At 45.9% G+C, this 14,750-nt stretch overlaps 1 protein-coding gene and 1 long non-coding RNA gene across 5 annotated transcripts in view; one reads left to right on the forward strand and one right to left on the reverse strand.

Annotated features, from left to right (window-relative positions):
• Positions 1-14,750, forward strand: part of LOC135011495 (retinol dehydrogenase 7-like) — a 164,382-nt gene that overhangs the window by 19,580 nt on the left and 130,052 nt on the right. The gene's annotated exons all lie outside the window — the stretch shown is intronic.
• Positions 1-14,750, reverse strand: part of LOC135011556 (uncharacterized) — a 295,015-nt gene that overhangs the window by 5,819 nt on the left and 274,446 nt on the right. For both annotated transcript variants that reach the window (XR_010210638.1, XR_010210632.1), the window contains exon 2: positions 10,325-10,440. This is a non-coding gene — a long non-coding RNA (uncharacterized LOC135011556). The remainder of the gene's footprint in view (positions 1-10,324; positions 10,441-14,750) is intronic.

The following is a 14,750-nucleotide window of genomic DNA, read 5'->3' on the forward strand; positions in this document are numbered from 1 at the left end:
CCACATAATACCCTTTTTTGTGGCACTTGTAGTATCAGAAATATGTAACACCTCCTTCATTGCCCTTAACATGTAACGTGTGGCCCTAATGGAAAATACGTTTGTTTCTTCACCGTCGACACTGGAGTCAGTGTCCGTGTCTGTGTCTGTGTCGACCGACTGAGGTAATGAGCGTTTTAAAGCCCCTGACGGTGTTTGAGACGCCTGGACAGGTACTAATTGGTTTGCCGGCCGTCTCATGTCGTCAACCGACCTTGCAGCGTGTTGACATTATCACGTAATTCCCTAAATAAGCCATCCATTCCGGTGTCGACTCCCTAGAGAGTGACATCACCATTACAGGCAATTGCTCCGCCTCCTCACCAACATCGTCCTCATACATGTCGACACGCACGTACCGACATACAGCACACACACAGGGAATGCTCTGATAGAGGACAGGACCCCACTAGCCCTTTGGGGAGACAGAGGGAGAGTTTGCCAGCACACACCAAAACGCTATAATTATACAGGGACAACCTTATATAAGTGTTTTCCCTTATAGCATCTTAATATATAATAATATCGCCACATAAAATGCCCCCCCTCTCTGTTTTAACCCTGTTTCTGTAGTGCAGTGCAGGGGAGAGCCTGGGAGCCTTCCTAGCAGCGGAGCTGTGTAGGAAAATGGCGCTGTGTGCTGAGGAGAATAGGCCCCGCCCCCTTTTCGGCGGGCTTCTTCTCCCGTTTTTCTGACAACCTGGCAGGGGTTAAATACATCCATATAGCCCCAGAGGCTATATGTGATGTATTTTTAGCCAGAATAGGTACTTTCATTGCTGCCCAGGGCGCCCCCCCCAGCGCCCTGCACCCTCAGTGACCGTTGGTGTGAAGTGTGCTGAGAGCAATGGCGCACAGCTGCAGTGCTGTGCGCTACCTCATGAAGACTGAGAAGTCTTCAGCCGCCGGTTTCTGGACCTCTTCTCTCTTCGGCATCTGCAAGGGGGTCGGCGGCGCGGCTCCGGTGACCCATCCAGGCTGTACCTGTAATCGTCCCTCTGGAGCTAGTGTCCAGTAGCCTAAGAAGCCAATCCATCCTGCACGCAGGTGAGTTCACTTATTCTCCCCTAAGTCCCTCATTGCAGTGAGCCTGTTGCCAGCAGGACTCACTGAAAATAAAAAACCTAACAAAACTTTTACTCTAAGCAGTTCTTTAGGAGAGCCACCTAGATTGCACCCTTCTCGGCCGGGCACAAAAACCTAACTGAGGCTTGGAGGAGGGTCATAGGGGGAGGAGCCAGTGCACACCACCTGATCCTAAAGCTTTTACTTTTGTGCCCTGTCTCCTGCAGAGCCGCTATTCCCCATGGTCCTTACGGAGTCCCCAGCATCCACTTAGGACGTCAGAGAAATCCAATTTGACAATTCTGTCCTTTAGATTACGATTTCTCAAGTAACTGGGCATCAATCTTGAGCCCTGGAGTGATGGCAGTTCTTTATCCGTACTTATGATTGGCCACCAATTTTTGGCCTTCTTAGTAAGGTTTTCACTAGAGATGAGCGCCTGAAATTTTTCGGGTTTTGTGTTTTGGGTTCGGTTCCGCGGCCGTGTTTTGGGTTCGAACGCGTTTTGGCAAAACCTCACCGAATTATTTTTGTCGGATTCGGGTGTGTTTTGGATTCGGGTGTTTTTTTCCAAAAACACTAAAAAACAGCTTAAATCATAGAATTTGGGGGTCATTTTGATCCCAAAGTATTATTAACCTCAAAAACCATAATTTCCACTCATTTTCAGTCTATTCTGAATACCTCACACCTCACAATATTATTTTTAGTCCTAAAATTTGCACCGAGGTCGCTGTGTGAGTAAGATAAGCGACCCTAGTGGCCGACACAAACACCGGGCCCATCTAGGAGTGGCACTGCAGTGTCACGCAGGATGTCCCTTCCAAAAAACCCTCCCCAAACAGCACATGACGCAAAGAAAAAAAGAGGCGCAATGAGGTAGCTGTGTGAGTAAGATTAGCGACCCTAGTGGCCGACACAAACACCGGGCCCATCTAGGAGTGGCACTGCAGTGTCACGCAGGATGTCCCTTCCAAAAAACCCTCCCCAATCAGCACATGATGAAAAGAAAAAAGAGGTGCAAGATGGAATTATCCTTGGGCCCTCCCACCCACCCTTATGTTGTATAAACAAAACAGGACATGCACACTTTAACCAACCCATCATTTCAGTGACAGGGTCTGCCACACGACTGTGACTGATATGACGGGTTGGTTTGGACCCCCCCCAAAAAAGAAGCAATTAATCTCTCCTTGCACAAACTGGCTCTACAGAGGCAAGATGTCCACCTCATCTTCACCCTCCGATATATCACCGTGTACATCCCCCTCCTCACAGATTATCAATTCGTCCCCACTGGAATCCACCATCTCAGCTCCCTGTGTACTTTGTGGAGGCAATTGCTGCTGGTCAATGTCTCCGCGGAGGAATTGATTATAATTCATTTTAATGAACATCATCTTCTCCACATTTTCTGGATGTAACCTCGTACGCCGATTGCTGACAAGGTGAGCGGCGGCACTAAACACTCTTTCGGAGTACACACTTGTGGGAGGGCAACTTAGGTAGAATAAAGCCAGTTTGTGCAAGGGCCTCCAAATTGCCTCTTTTTCCTGCCAGTATAAGTACGGACTGTGTGACGTGCCTACTTGGATGCGGTCACTCATATAATCCTCCACCATTCTATCAATGTTGAGAGAATCATATGCAGTGACAGTAGACGACATGTCCGTAATCGTTGTCAGGTCCTTCAGTCCGGACCAGATGTCAGCATCAGCAGTCGCTCCAGACTGCCCTGCATCACCGCCAGCGGGTGGGCTCGGAATTCTGAGCCTTTTCCTCGCACCCCCAGTTGCGGGAGAATGTGAAGGAGGAGATGTTGACAGGTCGCGTTCCGCTTGACTTGACAATTTTGTCACCAGCAGGTCTTTCAACCCCAGCAGACCTGTGTCTGCCGGAAAGAGAGATCCAAGGTAGGCTTTAAATCTAGGATCGAGCACGGTGGCCAAAATGTAGTGCTCTGATTTCAACAGATTGACCACCCGTGAATCCTTGTTAAGCGAATTAAGGGCTGCATCCACAAGTCCCACATGCCTAGCGGAATCGCTCCGTGTTAGCTCCTTCTTCAATGCCTCCAGCTTCTTCTGCAAAAGCCTGATGAGGGGAATGACCTGACTCAGGCTGGCAGTGTCTGAACAGACTTCACGTGTGGCAAGTTCAAAGGGCATCAGAACCTTGCACAACGTTGAAATCATTCTCCACTGCACTTGAGACAGGTGCATTCCATCTCCTATATCGTGCTCAATTGTATAGGCTTGAATGGCCTTTTGCTGCTCCTCCAACCTCTGAAGCATATAGAGGGTTGAATTCCACCTCGTTACCACTTCTTGCTTCAGATGATGGCAGGGCAGGTTCAGTAGTTTTTGGTGGTGCTCCAGTCTTCTGTACGTGGTGCCTGTACGCCGAAAGTGTCCCGCAATTTTTCTGGCCACCGACAGCATCTCTTGCACGCCCCTGTCGTTTTTTTAAAAAATTCTGCACCACCAAATTCAAGGTATGTGCAAAACATGGGACGTGCTGGAATTTGCCCATATTTAATGCACACACAATATTGCTGGCGTTGTCCGATGCCACAAATCCACAGGAGAGTCCAATTGGGGTAAGCCATTCCGCGATGATCTTCCTCAGTTGCCGTAAGAGGTTTTCAGCTGTGTGCGTATTCTGGAAAGCTGTGATACAAAGCGTAGCCTGCCTAGGAAAGAGTTGGCGTTTGCGAGATGCTGCTACTGGTGCCGCCGCTGCTGTTCTTGCGGCGGGAGTCCATACATCTACCCAGTGGGCTGTCACAGTCATATAGTCCTGACCCTGCCCTGCTCCACTTGTCCACATGTCCGTGGTTAAGTGGACATTGGGTACAACTGCATTTTTTAGGACACTGGTGAGTCTTTTTCTGACGTCCGTGTACATTCTCGGTATCGCCTGCCTAGAGAAGTGGAACCTAGATGGTATTTGGTAACGGGGGCACACTGCCTCAATAAATTGTCTAGTTCCCTGTGAACTAACGGCGGATACCGGACGCACGTCTAACACCAACATAGTTGTCAAGGACTCAGTTATCCGCTTTGCAGTAGGATGACTGCTGTGATATTTCATCTTCCTCGCAAAGGACTGTTGAACAGTCAATTGCTTACTGGAAGTAGTACAAGTGGGCTTACGACTTCCCCTCTGGGATGACCATCGACTCCCAGCGGCAACAACAGCAGCGCCAGCAGCAGTAGGCGTTACACGCAAGGATGCATCGGAGGAATCCCAGGCAGGAGAGGACTCGTCAGACTTGCCAGTGACATGGCCTGCAGGACTATTGGCATTCCTGGGGAAGGAGGAAATTGACACTGAGGGAGTTGGTGGGGTGGTTTGCGTGAGCTTGGTTACAAGAGGAAGGGATTTACTGGTCAGTGGACTGCTTCCGCTGTCACCCAAAGTTTTTGAACTTGTCACTGACTTATTATGAATGCGCTGCAGGTGACGTATAAGGGAGGATGTTCCGAGGTGGTTAACGTCCTTACCCCTACTTATTACAGCTTGACAAAGGGAACACACGGCTTGACACCTGTTGTCCGCATTTCTGGTGAAATACCTCCACACCGAAGAGCTGATTTTTTTGGTATTTTCACCTGGCATGTCAATGGCCATATTCCTCCCACGGACAACAGGTGTCTCCCCGGGTGCCTGACTTAAACAAACCACCTCACCATCAGAATCCTTCTGGTCAATTTCCTCCCCAGCGCCAGCAACACCCATATCCTCCTCATCCTGGTGTACTTCAACACTGACATCTTCAATCTGACTATCAGGAACTGGACTGCGGGTGCTCCTTCCAGCACTTGCAGGGGGCATGCAAATAGTGGAAGGCGCATGCTCTTCACGTCCAGTGTTGGGAAGGTCAGGCATCGCAACCGACACAATTGGACTCTCCTTGTGGATTTGGGATTTCAAAGAACGCACAGTTCTTTGCGGTGCTTTTGCCAGCTTGAGTCTTTTCAGTTTTCTAGCGAGAGGCTGAGTGCTTCCATCCTCATGTGAAGCTGAACCACTAGCCATGAACATAGGCCAGGGCCTCAGCCGTTCCTTGCCACTCCGTGTGGTAAATGGCATATTGGCAAGTTTACGCTTCTCCTCCGACAATTTTATTTTAGGTTTTGGAGTCCTTTTTTTTCTGATATTTGGTGTTTTGGATTTGACATGCTCTGTACTATGACATTGGGCATCGGCCTTGGCAGACGACGTTGCTGGCATTTCATCGTCTCGGCCATGACTAGTGGCAGCAGCTTCAGCACGAGGTGGAAGTGGATCTTGATCTTTCCCTAATTTTGGAACCTCAACTTTTTTGTTCTCCATATTTTATAGGCAGAACTAAAAGGCACCTCAGGTAAACAATGGAGATGGATGGATTGGATACTAGTATACAATTATGGACGGACTGCCACGGTTAGGTGGTATAAAAAAACCACGGTTAGGTGGTATATATTGTAATACAATTATGGATGGACGGACTGCCTGCCGAGTGCCGACACAGAGGTAGCCACAGCCGTGAACTACCGCACTGTACACTGGTTGATAAAGAGATAGTAGTATACTCGTAACAACTAGTATGACTGACTATGACGGTATAAAGAATGAAAAAAAAACCACGGTTAGGTGGTATATATTGTAATACAATTATGGATGGACGGACTGCCTGCCGAGTTCCGACACAGAGGTAGCCACAGCCGTGAACTACCGCACTGTACACTGGTTGATAAAGAGATAGTAGTATACTCGTAACAACTAGTATGACTGACTATGACGGTATAAAGAATGAAAAAAAAACCACGGTTAGGTGGTATATATTATAATACAATTATGGATGGACGGACTGCCTGCCGAGTGCCGACACAGAGGTAGCCACAGCCGTGAACTACCGCACTGTACACTGGTTGATAAAGAGATAGTAGTATACTCGTAACAACTAGTATGACTGACTATGACGGTATAAAGAATGAAAAAAAAACCACGGTTAGGTGGTATATATTATAATACAATTATGGATGGACGGACTGCCTGCCGACTGCCGACACAGAGGTAGCCACAGCCGTGAACTACCGCACTGTACACTGGTTGATAAAGAGATAGTAGTATACTCGTAACAACTAGTATGACACTATGACGGTATAAAGAATGAAAAAAAAACCACGGTTAGGTGGTATATATTATAATACAATTATGGATGGACGGACTGCCTGCCGACTGCCGACACAGAGGTAGCCACAGCCGTGAACTACCGCACTGTACACTGGTTGATAAAGAGATAGTAGTATACTCGTAACAACTAGTATGACACTATGACGGTATAAAGAATGAAAAAAAAACCACGGTTAGGTGGTATATATTATAATAATACAATTATGGATGGACGGACTGCCTGCCGACTGCCGACACAGAGGTAGCCACAGCCGTGAACTACCGCACTGTACACTGGTTGATAAAGAGATAGTAGTATACTCGTAACAACTAGTATGACTATGACGACGGTATAAAGAAAGAAAAAAAAATACCACGGTTAGGTGGTATATAATTATACAATTATGGATGGACGGACTGCCTGCCGAGTGCCGACTGCCGACACAGAGGTAGCCACAGCCGTGAACTACCGCACTGTACTGTGTCTGCTGCTAATATAGACTGGTTGATAAAGAGATAGTATACAACAATATACTACTATACTGGTGGTCAGGCACTGGTCACCACTAGTCACACTGGCAGTGGCACTCCTGCAGCAAAAGTGTGCACTGTTTAATTTTAAATTAATATAATATTATGTACTCCTGGCTCCTGCTATAACAACCTGCAGTGCTCCCCAGTCTCCCCCACAATTATTATAAGCTTTTATACATTGATGTGCAGCACACTGGGCTGAGCTGAGTGCACACAGACTGAGTCACACTGTGTGACTGCTGTGTATCGTTTTTTTCAGGCAGAGAACGGATATAGCAGAGAACGGATATATTAAATAAAAGTTAACTTAACAACAACTGCACTGGTCACTGTGGTAAACTCTGTCTGCACAATCTCTCTCTCTCTCTCTCTCTTCTAATCTATTCTAATGGAGAGGACGCCAGCCACGTCCTCTCCCTATCAATCTCAATGCACGTGTGAAAATGGCGGCGACGCGCGGCTCCTTATATAGAATCCGAGTCTCGCGAGAATCCGACAGCGTCATGATGACGTTCGGGCGCGCTCGGGTTAACCGAGCAAGGCGGGAAGATCTGAGTCGCTCGGACCCGTGAAAAAAAAAGTGAAGTTCGTGCGGGTTCGGATTCAAAGAAACCGAACCCGCTCATCTCTAGTTTTCACTATGTATATTATAACGGTTAGGCCATGGTATTCTTTCTGTATGCTGTACCTGTTTAATCTTAGGCTTCAATAATGTCGATCTGGGGATGTCCAATACTCTAGTTTTAATCTGTGTAAGCTCATTTTTGTTATATCCCTTCTGTCTAAATCTCTCAACCATTGCATTAAGTGCTGGTTCCACATGTTCTGGATTTGAGGTTATTCTTTTTGCCCTTAATAGCTGCGAGTAAGGCAGGATTTTTCTTAGTGGTGTGGGGTGGAAACTCGCGTATTGAAGGAGAGTATTCCTGTCTGTACCTTTTCTGTAGAGAGACGTCATTAACTCTTTAACTCTTTACCCTCAATATGTATATCCACATCTAGAAATTGGATATTATTGGTGCTAATTTTATATGTGAATTTTACATTATTCAAAGAATTGTTTATGCTCTTCTAGCAGGTTTTTTAGATTCACTTCAGTACCTGTCCAAAAAATTAATAAGTCATGTATAAATCTATGATATATCAATATCTGAGGATTCAAACCACTCCCAAGATTTTTCCACTGAATACATATACGCATTGGCGTACGATATGGGCCACTGAGGACCCCATCGCACACCCAGTGCGCTGTAGAAAAAACTGACCATTGTAAAATAAATAATTCTTAGTCAAAACTAATCTTAGGAGTTGTAACACAAAACTGACTGATGGTCCCTTATACAAGGGATTGTCTGAAATAAGCTCCATGACTGCCTGCACACCTGCATCATGTGGGATGCAGGTGTACAGGCTAGTCACATCTGCACTACACATAATAGTATCATCTGATGGTAGTGTTAAGACATTAAAAATAGACAATAGCATATTAGTGTCCTTCAAGTATGACAGAATACCCTGAATGCATGGATTTAACAGAGTCCAAATAGATTGATATTGGTTCAAAGAGGGATCCACATGCCGATATTATCGGCCTTCCTGGGGGAGCTTGCAGGCTCTTATGGATCTTTGGAACCACGTAGAATAGGGGAGTGATGGGAAATTCCACCATTAGTGCCCTTTGTAATTCTGTGGATATAATATCCTGTTGTTTAGCTTGTGCAAGGACCTCATCCAGTTCTCGCTTGTATATTTCTGTCGGATCTCGAAATAATGACTCATATGTATTACCATCCCTCAATTGGCGTTCACATTCATTTTTATAGTCGGTCAGGTCCTGAAGCACCACACCTCCCCCCTTATCCGCCGGACGGACTATGATGTCAGATCGTTGTGACAAGGATTTAAGTGCCTATCTTTCTTCATAGGTGAGGTTGTTATGTGATATTCTTGTATTGGCAACTCGTGCGCCTTCGTTATCTAATAACCTGGTAAATGTCTTTATTGAAGGATTTTGCGTAGTGTGGTCAAATTTTGATCTCGGTAAGATCCTCTTTAGTTGTTCTGGTATATCTTCCCCCTTCGGTGCTGGAATGTTTGGTGCTCTAGAGCAAAAATCCTTTAATCTTAACGTCCTGTTTAATTCGTAAACATCCAGTTTCCATTGGAACGCATCCATTTTAGCTGTAGGTACAAATGTGAGTCCTTTAGACAACACTCTATTTTCCTCTATCAATGGTGTTGAGGACAGGTTAAACACCAAATTTTCTATCGGCGTGGTGGCCTCCTGCTTGTGGCTCCTCTCATTCTGCCTCGCCCGCCTTGTCGGCCTCTTCCTCTTGTAGGGGGTGCATATAGGGTGGACCGAGTCTGTAACCCTAAAGGGCAACCATCCTCAATTGAAGATTGTGGCTCATTTTCACTATGTGAGGCACTGGATTCATCTGATTCCCTTTGTCTGAATTGTTGTCGTCGTTTTCTGAAGTGTTTTATTCTTTCCTTATGGGGTTTGCTGTTGCTTGCCCATGGGTACACACGTCTAAGTTCGTAGTCCTGTTGGACTTTATAGAGCTTCTCCTTTTTGAATGCTATTAGGTCTTTCCTATTTTTCTCCATTTTATTGAGCCAGGTTTTATCCGTTTCCACCAGTAATATTGCCTTATGGGTTTCCTCAAATGTAGCAATCTTCTGCTTAGTTATTGCCAATTCCTTTGTGGATTCTTCTATTACCAATAGAAGTAGGTCCATAGAGCATTTGTGTAATATGGACACCCATTTATGACAAAAGGCAATGTCGTGTCTTCCTATAGTGGGTGTGTTATGGACGCGGAATCCTCTTGGTATCAACTTATTTTTATAATAATCTGACAGGCTGATGCCACGATATAGGAAATCACATTCCTTTTGCTTCAATTTGGGCCAGTGTCGATACAGTGTGTCAGGATCTGTTGCTAGTGGGTCATCATCCAAACCTTCTTTATATATGCCTCCGCATCTGAATAACTAAATGATTCCTTTGCATCCAAATAGGTCAAATCCACCACTTGTTCTGTTTCAGTGTCAAAGGCCGCCATTGATCTACTAAATGCTGTGCTATAATCATATACAGGTGTACCCAGTCAGCTCACACGAATGTTACTATAGCTCAGTAGCTTTAAAAACAAAAATGCGACATGTCCCAAATAAGGTTACAATACCCCTGATGCCTTGATCCAGCTATGCGTCCACTTCTCAGCAATTGCAGTGGACACTGCTAAATTTAGAAACTCTGTTTGATCCGGCACTCAGCTTCACAGAGGTCTCCTAAAATACTTGCGCTGGTGCCCTCCCCGGGTCTGTGACCCTGTAATAGCGTGCAAATAAACGGGCGGCACTCTCCAGGCTTTTAAATTTCAATAGCGTCCTTTAATCCTACGTTACGTTTCGGGCTCCCGCCCGTCGTCAGGGACAATCATACACAAAATGACATACAATAATACATACATTTATACCCCATCTAACATGTGCACAAATTACAAAACTTGCTCACCTGCTCCAAGCCGCTCGGTGCAGCCGGGTCCACGTGCAGGCAATTGGCGTTACGGGCTCCCGACATCACCAGGCAGCGCCAAGAACAGCTCCCCTCATTGTCTGTTGCTTGGCAACCTATCAACATAAAGTGATAAACTTATACAAACATTTAAAAATATATATACACACAAATAGAAAGTTTAGCACTCACCAAAGCAAGCTCAATCAACCTCACAACATCAATAAATAAATGATGGGGGTTTAGTTAGTGAATTGGCAAATGCACGGAAGCCTGCAAACCGCTCACCGAGGTACCCCACCTTCATTCAGGTCCTACACTATCACAGAGTCTCAAAAATTATAGTTTGTATATTTTTAAGTAGGTGGCCATGGGCTACATGCACCCCACCCTATGAGTGGGGTGGTGAGTGCTGTGGTTTTATATTTGTTAATATATAAAAATGTGTATATATATATATATATACACACACACACACACTGCTCAAAAAAATAAAGGGAACACTAAAATAACACATCCTATATCTGAATGAATGAAATATTCTTATTAAATACTTTGTTCTTTGCAGAGTTGAATGTGCTGACAACAAAATCACACAAAAATTATCAATGGAAATCAAATTTATTAACCCATGGAGGTCTGGATTTGGAGTCACACTCAAAATTAAAGTGGAAAAAAACACTACAGGCTGATCCAACTTTGATGTAATGTCCTTAAAACAAGTCAAAATGAGGCTCAGTAGTATGTGTGGCCTCCACGTGCCTGTATGACCTCCCTACTATGCCTGGGCATGCTCCTGATGAGGTGGGGGATGGTCTCCTGAGGGATCTCCTCCCAGACCTGGACTAAAGCATCCGCCAACTCCTGGACAGTCTGTGGTGCAACGTGACATTGGTGGATGGAGCGAGACATGATGTCCCAGATGTGCTCAATTGGATTCAGGACTGGGGAACGGGCGGGCCAGTCCATAGCATCAATGCCTTCGTCTTGCAGGAACTGCTGACACACTCCAGCCACATGAGGTCTAGCATTGTCTTGCATTAGGAGGAACCCAGGGCCAACCGCACCAGCATATGGTCTCACAAGGGGTCTGAGGATCTCATCTCGGTACCTATTGGCAGTCAGGCTACCTCTGGCGAGCACATGGAGGGCTGTGCGGCCCCCCAAAGAAATGCCACTCCACACCATTACTGACCCACTGCTAAACCGGTCATGCTGGAGGATGTTGCAGGCAGCAGAACGTTCTCCTTGGCGTCTCCAGACTCTGTCACGTCTGTCACATGTGCTCAGTGAGAACCTGCTTTCATCTGTGAAGAGCACAGGGCGCCAGTGGTGAATTTGCCAATCTTGGTGTTCTCTGGCAAATGCCAAACGTCCTGCACGGTGTTGGGCTGTAAGCACAACCCCCACCTGTGGACGTCTGTCCCTCATACCACACTCATGGAGTCTGTTTCTGATCATTTGAGTAGACACATGCACATTTGTGGCTTGCTGGAGGTCATTTTGCAGGGCTCTGGCAGTGCTCCTCCTGTTCCTCCTTGCACAAAGGTGGAGGTAGCGGTCCTGCTGCTGGGTTGTTGCCCTCCTAAGGCCTCCTCCACGTCTCCTGATGTACTGGCCTGTCTCCTGGTAGCGCCTCCATGCTCTGGACACTACGCTGACAGACACAGCAAACCTTCTTGCCACAGCTCGCATTGATGTGCCATCCTGGATGAGCTGCACTACCTGAGCCACTTGTGTGGGTTGTAGACTCCGTCTCATGCTACCACTAGAGTGAAAGCACCGCCAGCTTTCAAAGGTGACTAAAACATCAGCCAGAAAGCATAGGAGCTGAGAAGTGGTCTGTGGTCACCACCTGCAGAACAACTCCTTTATTGGGGGTGTCTTGCTAACTGCCTATAATTTCCACCTGTTGTCCATTCCATTTACACAACAGCATGTGAAATTGATTGTCAATCGGTGTTGCTTCCTAAGTGGACAGTTTGATTTCACAGAAGTGTGATTGACTTGGAGTTACATTGTGTTTAAATGTTACCTTTATTTTTTTTTAAAGTGTGTATATATATATATATATGTATGTATGTGTGTGTGTATATATATATATATATATATATATATATATATATATATATATATATATATATATATATATATATATATATATATATATATATATATATTTTAGGGGTGTGAACCGGGCAATTTTTGGGTTTTGGATCTGTATCTCCTTTGTTTTGGATCTGTACTGGTTTTGCCAAAACCGCCCTTGAGGCAAGGGCGTAGCTACCATAGGTGCAGGCAGTGCAGCTGCTTTGGGGCCCAGAGCTGAGAGGCCCACCTTCCCTGTCAGAGTTACATGTGTTATATACATACTTTTTCCTTGGGGCCTGAAATATATCTAGGTATGCCCCTGGACCTGCTCATTGTAGCATGGTATAAAAGGAACTGGAGGGCATTTTTATATGATCTAATATGAACTGGGGCACTGTAATGTGGCACAATATGAACGGGGAGCACTATATATCATAATGTGTACTGGCAGCTCTGAAATGTGACATAGGGTGAACTTAAGCACTACTAAGACACTAGGGCACTACTATGGGGTATAACATTAAATAAGGCTCTACTATGGTTCAGAAAATGAAACGGCACTATTATAGGGCATAAAATTAACAACTGCTACAGAGAAGTTTCTCTCTAGAAGCATTGGGACGGGGGCCCCTTCAAAATGTTGCTATGAGGCCCACAAAGTTCTGGCTACGCCCTGCCTTGAGAGTTTTGGTTTTAGAACTGTTTTTATTTTATTTTTTTAAATCATAAAAACAGCTAAAAATAAGATTTTACTTACCGTTAAATCTATTTCTCGTAGTCCGTAGTGGATGCTGGGACTCCGTCAGGACCATGGGGATTAGCGGCTCCGCAGGAGACAGGGCACAAAAATAAAAGCTTTAGGACTAGGTGGTGTGCACTGGCTCCTCCCCCTATGACCCTCCTCCAAGCCTCAGTTAGGATACTGTGCCCGGACGAGCGTACACAATAAGGAAGGATTTTGAATCCCGGGTAAGACTAATACCAGCCACACCAATCACACCGTACAACTTGTGATCTGAACCCAGTTAACAGTATGACAAACGTAGGAGCCTCTGAACAGACGGCTCACAACAATAACAACCCGATTTTTTTGTAACAATAACTATGTACAAGTATTGCAGACAATCCGCACTTGGGATGGGCGCCCAGCATCCACTACGGACTACGAGAAATAGATTTATCGGTAAGTAAAATCTTATTTTCCCTGACGTCCTAGTGGATGCTGGGACTCCGTCAGGACCATGGGGATTATACCAAAGCTCCCAAACGGGCGGGAGAGTGCGGATGACTCTGCAGCACCGAATGAGAGAACTCCAGGTCCTCTTTAGCCAGGGTATCAAATTTGTAGAATTTTACAAACGTGTTCTCCCCCGACCACGTAGCTGCTCGGCAGAGTTGTAATGCCGAGACCCCTCGGGCAGCCGCCCAAGATGAGCCCACCTTCCTTGTGGAATGGGCCTTGATAGATTTAGGCTGTGGCAGGCCTGCCACAGAATGTGCAAGTTGAATTGTGCTACAAATCCAACGAGCAATCGTCTGCTTAGAAGCAGGAGCACCCAGCTTGTTGGGTGCATACAGTATAAACAGCGAGTCAGATTTTCTGACTCCAGCCGTCCTTGAAATATATATTTTCAATGCCCTGACAACGTCCAGCAACTTGGAATCCTCCAAATCGCTAGTAGCCGCAGGCACCACAATAGGCTGGTTCAGGTGAAACGCTGAAACCACCTTAGGCAGAAACTGAGGACGCGTCCGCAGTTCTGCCCTGTCCGAATGGAAAATCAGATATGGGCTTTTATACGATAAAGCCGACAATTCTGACACTCTCCTGGCTGAAGCCAGGGCCAGTAGCATGGTTACTTTCCATGTAAGATATTTCAAATCCACCGATTTGAGTGGCTCAAACCAATGGGATTTGAGAAAATCCAAAACTACATTAAGATCCCACGGAGCCACTGGGGGCACAACCGGGGGCTGTATATGTAGTACTCCTTTTACAAAAGTCTGGACTTCAGGAACTGAAGCCAATTCTTTCTGGAAGAAAATCGACAGGGCCGAAATTTGAACCTTAATGGACCCTAATTTGAGGCCCATAGACAATCCTGTTTGCAGGAAATGTAGGAATCGACCCAGTTGAAATTCCTCCGTCGGGGCCTTCCTGGCCTCACACCACGCAACATATTTTCTCCAAATGCGGTGATAATGTTGTGCAGTCACCTCCTTCCTGGCTTTTACCAGGGTAGGGATGACCTCTTCTGGAATGCCTTTTTCCCTTAGAATTCGGCGTTCAACCGCCATGCCGTCAAACGCAGCCGCGGTAAGTCTTGGAATAGAC

Source organism: Pseudophryne corroboree, chromosome 2 (genome assembly GCF_028390025.1).
Source record: "Pseudophryne corroboree isolate aPseCor3 chromosome 2, aPseCor3.hap2, whole genome shotgun sequence".
In the NCBI taxonomy this organism is placed as follows: domain Eukaryota; kingdom Metazoa; phylum Chordata; class Amphibia; order Anura; family Myobatrachidae; genus Pseudophryne; species Pseudophryne corroboree.